This window comes from Arachis stenosperma, chromosome 7 (genome assembly GCF_014773155.1).
Source record: "Arachis stenosperma cultivar V10309 chromosome 7, arast.V10309.gnm1.PFL2, whole genome shotgun sequence".
Lineage (NCBI taxonomy): Eukaryota > Viridiplantae > Streptophyta > Magnoliopsida > Fabales > Fabaceae > Arachis > Arachis stenosperma.
Window position 1 is genome coordinate 32,893,628 of NC_080383.1, and position 5,779 is coordinate 32,899,406.

Genomic DNA, 5,779 nt, shown 5'->3' on the forward strand with positions numbered 1-5,779 from the left:
GCATTCCAGACAGACTTTGAGAAATCAAATTGACTTGTTGAGTCAATATCTTGTTTTGAGCCAATATGGCATTCAGAGTGTCAATCTCAAGAACTCCTTTCTTCTGACTAGTCCCATTGTTCACAGGATTTCTTTCAGAAGTGTACATGAATTGGTTATTTGCAACCATTTCAATTAGTTCCTGAGCCTCTGTAGGCGTCTTCTTTAGATGAAGAGATCCTCCAGCAGAGCTATCCAAAGATATCTTGGATAGTTCAGAGAGACCATCATAGAAAATACTTATGATGCTCCATTCAGAAAGCATGTCAGAAGGACACTTTCTGATTAATTGTTTGTATCTTTCCCAAGCTTCATAGAGGGATTCTCCATCCTTCTGTCTGAAGGTTTGGACTTCCACTCTAAGCTTACTCCATTTTTGAGGTGGAAAGAACTTTGCCAAGAAGGCATTGACTAGCTTTTCCCAAGAGTCCAGGCTATCTTTAGGTTGTGAGTCCAACCATATTCTAGCTCTGTCTCTTACAGCAAAAGGGAATAGCATCAGTCTGTAGACCTCAGGGTCAACCCCATTAGTCTTGACTGTGTCACAGATTTGCAAGAACTCAGCTAAAAACTGATGAGGATCTTCCATTGGAAGTCCATGGAACTTGCAATTCTGTTGCATTAGAGAAACTAATTGAGGCTTAAGCTCAAAGTTGTTTGCTCCAATGGCAGGGATAGAGATGCTTCTCCCATAGAAATCGGGAGTAGGTGCAGTAAAGTCACCCAGCACCTTCCTTGCATTGTTGGCATTGTTGTTGTTTTCGGCTGCCATGTGTTCTTCTTCTTTGAAGAATTCGGTCAGGTCCTCAACAGAGAGTTGAGCCTTAGCTTCTCTTAGCTTTCGCTTCAAGGTTCTCTCAGGTTCAGGGTCAGCTTCAACAAGAATGCCTTTGTCTCTGCTCCTGCTCATATGAAAGAGAAGAGAAAAAGAAAATGTGGAATCCTCTATGTCACAGTATAGAGATTTCTTGAGGTGTCAGAGGAAACGAAAAATAGAAGAAGGGAGTAGAAGAATTCGAACTTGATTAGATAGAGTTCGAATTGTGCATTAAGAAGGAGTGGTACTCCATAAATAGAAGGATGTGGGAAGAAGGGAAGTAATTTTTGAAAATTAAGTAAAAGATTTTGAAAACATTTTGAAAAACACTTAATTGATTTTCGAAAAAAATAAGAATGGAAAAGAAAACAAATTAAAAGATATGTTTTGAAAAAACAATTTTTTAAAAGATTTGATTTTGAAAATTAGTGACTTGCCTAACAAGAAAAGATATGATTCAAACATTAAACCTTTCTCAACAGAAAAAACAAATTTGAGATGTTCAATCAAATCAAATTGTTAGTAAGTATCTTTGAAAGAGGAAAGGAATTGATTTTGAAAACATTTGATTGAAAAGATTATGATTTGAAAAGATTTGATTTTGAAAAACTTTGAAAACTTTCTGAAAAAAATTGATTTGAAAAAAAATCTTCCCCCTTTGCCATCCTGGCGTTAAACGCCCAGAATGGTGCACATTCTGGCGTTTAACGCCCAAAATGCTACCTCTTTGGGCGTTAAACGCCCAACCAGGTACCCTGGCTGGCGTTTAAACGCCAGTCTGTCTTCTTCACTGGGCATTTTTGAATGCTCAGCTTTTTCTGTATAATTCCTCTGCAGCATGTTCTGAATCTTCAATTCTTTGTATTATTGACTTGAAAAGACACAAATTAAAAATATTTTTGGATTTTTAATAATCAAAATGCAACAAAAATCAAATAACAATGCATGCAAGACACCAAACTTAGCAGTTTGTGTACTACTGACACTATATGAGACACATAAACACTCAAGTCAAAAGAATTCAAAGATCAGAGTAAGAAATCATCAAGAATTATTTGAAGATCCTTAAGACACATGAATGTATGCAATTGACACCAAACTTAAGATGAGACTAGTGTCTCAACAAGAAACATAACATATTTTTGGTCTTTTTATGATTTTTTGATTTTTTTGTGTTTTTCGAAAATTAAGTGGAAAGAAGATATCAAAATTCTTAATTAGAATTCCAGGAATCAGTGCAATGCTAGTCTAAGACTCCGTTCCAGGAATTAGACATGGCTTCACAGCCAGCCAAGCTTTCAAAGAAAGCTTCGGTCCAAAACACTAGACATGGCCAAAGGCCAGCCAAGCCTTAGCAGATCACTGCTCCAAAAGCAAGATTGAAAAAAAATCAACAAGCTCTTGTGATGATAAGTTGAAACCTCGGTCCAATGAAATTAGACATGGCTTCTCAGCCAACCAGATTTCAACAAATCATCATGAAACTCTAGAATTCATCTTCAAGAATTTCGAAAAAAAGTACCTAATCTAAGCAACAAGATGAACCGTCAGTTGTCCAAACTGAACAATCTCAGGCATTGTTACCAAAGCTTGCTCAAAACTTGAACAATCCCCGGCAACGGCGCCAAAAACTTGGTGCGCGAAATTGTGAACAATACTTTTCACAACTCTCATAATCCCCGGTCATGAACTCCAAAAACTTGGTGGTTCAATTCCATGGCATTACACAACTTCGCACAACTAACCAGCAAGTGCACTGGGTCGTCCAAGTAATACCTTACGTGAGTAAGGGTCGATCCCACAGAGATTGTTACTAGGAAGCAAGCTATGGTCATCTTGTAAATCTTAGTCAGGCAGACTCAAATGTATATGGTGATGAACGAAAATAACATAAAAGATAAAGATAGAGATACTTATGTAATTCATTGGTAGGAACTTCAGATAAGCGCATGAAGATGCCTTCCCTTCCGTCTCTCTGCTTTCCTACTGTCTTCATCCAATCCTTCTTACTCCTTTCCATGGCAAGCTCGTGTAGGGTTTCACCATTGTCAGTGGCTACCTCCCATCCTCTCAGTGAAAGCGATTGGCTATGCCCTGTCACGGCATAGCGGAATTCAGCTGTCGGTTTCTCGGTCAGGCCGGAATAATATCCATTGATACTTTTGCGTCTGTCACTAACGCCCGCCTGCTAGGAGTTTGAAGCACATCACAGTCATTCAGTCATTGAATCCTACTCAGAATACCACAGACAAGGTTAGACCTTCCGGATTCTCTTGAATGCCGCCATCTGGTCCTGCCTATACCACGAAGATTCCGATTAAAGAATCCAAGAGATATTCACTAGAGCCTCGATTGCTTGTAGAACAAGAGTGGTTGTCAGTCACCTTGTTCATAGGTGAGAATGATGATGAGTGTCACGGATCATCACATTCATCAAGTTGAAGAACAAGTGATATCTTGGAACAAGAACAAGCGGAATTGAATGGAAGAACAATAGTAATTGCATTAATACTCGAGGTACAGCAGAGCTCCACACCTTAATCTATGGTGTGTAGAAACTCCACCGTTGAAAATACATAAGAACAAAGTCTAGGCATGGCCGAATGGCCAGCCTCCCAATGATCTAAGATAGCATAAAACGAAGATAGCTACCAAAGTCTTCTAATACAATAGTAAAAAGGTCCTACTTATAGATAACTAGTAGCCTAGGGTGTACAGAGATGAGTAAATGACATAAAAATCCACTTCCGGGCCCACTTGGTGTGTGCTTGGGCTGAGCAATGAAGCAATTTCGTGTAGAGACTCTTTTTGGAGTTAAACGCCAGCTTTTATGCCAGTTTGGGCGTTTAACTCCCATTTGGGTGCCAGTTCCAGCGTTTAACGCTGGGATTTCTTGAGGTGACTTTGAACGCCGGTTTGGGCCATCAAATCTTGGGCAAAGTATGGACTATCATATGCTGGAAAGCCCAGGATGTCTACTTTCCAACGCCGTTGAGAGCGCGCCAATTGAGCTTCTGTAGCTCCAGAAAATCCACTTCGAGTGCAGGGAGGTCAGAATCCAACAGCATCTGCAGTCCTTTTCAGTCTCTGGATCAGATTTTTGCTCAGAACCTTCAATTTCAGCCAAAAATACCTGAAATCACAGAAAACACACAAACTCATAGTGAAGTCCAGAAAAGTGAATTTTAACTAAAAACTAATAAAATATAATAAAAACTCAACTAAAACTACCAAAAACAACTAAAAACAATGCCAAAAAGCGTACAAATTATCCCTCATCAGACGACTTGTTGCATCGATGCAAAGATGTTTGCATCGATGCAACCTAGCTGAAATTCAATTTCAGCTTCAAAGACACATTTGCATCGATGCAAATGATTCAAAACATAAAAAAACGGCTAGTTTTGACAAAAAGGCTCCATCCCATTAACTCCCCAACGTTTCTAAGGTTTGGGGAGTCTATAAATAGCTAAACTTGTAATCATACACTCTTCTAGAGAGTACTCATTCGTCTCAACAATTCTTTGAGAAGGTTTTCTTGTACACTTTGTAAATGGAGTGTGATCTCCAAGGTTGAGTCAAGAGTTATAAACACTATAGTCGGTGAGGATACCAAAGAGGTTATACTAAGTACTCAAGGCAAATCTTAGAGAAGGTATCTCTAAGTGGAGTGGGTTAGTATACGAGTGGTGATCATATACGTGAGGTGTTAGAAACTAAGGACTCGGATTGTAAAAGGTTTTGCGCGAGCACCTTGAAGCTTGGCAATAGTGGAACTTCTCAATAGCGATTGAGAAAGAAAGTGGACGTAGGACAAGGATTGTGCCGAACCACTAAATAGCGTTTGCATCTCTCCAAACTCATCTCTTCAATATTATTGTCTTTACCTTTGAGCAAATAAATTGTGATCGAAAATTAGCTTCTAGGTACTTAAGGATAGCTTAAGTCCGATGGTGAAAAGCTGATCAATTTATTTGAGTTGGTGTCTATTGGAAAGTAAAAGCTCCTTATAAATGCTTAGCAATTGAGTTAAGCTCTTGGAAAAATACTAGTACAATAACACTTTGTATATGTCTTTAACTTTCGCAAAAGATTCATGTTGTTGCAATACTCAATTCACCCCCCCCTCTTGAGTAATTGTGCATAGGTTCTACAAGTGGCATCAGAGCTTAACCCTTTGAAAGACTTAACCGTTAGGGAAAGATCATGGCAAGCACAAGCTTTAACAAACAACACTAGTGAAGGTAACTCAACCGCTAGACCTCTCTTTTTAGCGGAACAAATTACTTATTGGAAAAATAAGATGAGAATTGGATCCGTTCTCAAGATGTGAGAATTTGGAAAGTGATGAGAATGGAAATCACATTCCACAAAGACAACAAGCGCTAAAGAAGGAGAAGTCTCCGTCTCAAAGCAAGTACCGAAAGGAGAAGATGAATATAGTGACGATGATTGGAAGAAAGTGGCAATGAATGATAAAGCCATCAACTTCATTCATTGTGCACTTAACGAGCATGATTATATGAATATCTACATGTGAAACCGCTAAAGAGATTTGGGATAACTCCAAATCACTTACGAAGGAACCAACCACGTTAAAGAATCAAAAGTATTATGTTGGTTCATGAATGGGAAAATTTTAAAATGAAAGATGAAGAGAGCAGAAGAAGCTCTTGAAAGACTCTCCAAGATCTTCAACAATCTAAGCATGCTTGGCACAAAATACATGAAACAAATTGTGACCAAGGTGCTTACAAGCCTTACACCAAAATGGAACTCCAAAGTGAACGCCATTGTGGAAGGAAGGCTCTATGATCAACTTACATTTGATCAACTACGAGGTAATCTTCTCACCTATGAAATGACTATGCTAAATAGACAAAAAGGTGAAGAAAGCAGAAGAAAAGTCTCGCCCTTAAAAAA

General features: G+C 38.7%; 1 non-coding gene across 1 annotated transcript; it reads left to right on the forward strand.

Annotated features, from left to right (window-relative positions):
* Positions 1–298: 298 nt before the first annotated feature.
* LOC130943136 (small nucleolar RNA R71) lies at positions 299–406 on the forward strand. The gene has a single exon (XR_009071668.1). It is a non-coding gene; the product is annotated as a small nucleolar RNA R71 (small nucleolar RNA).
* The last annotated feature ends 5,373 nt before the right edge of the window (positions 407–5,779 follow it).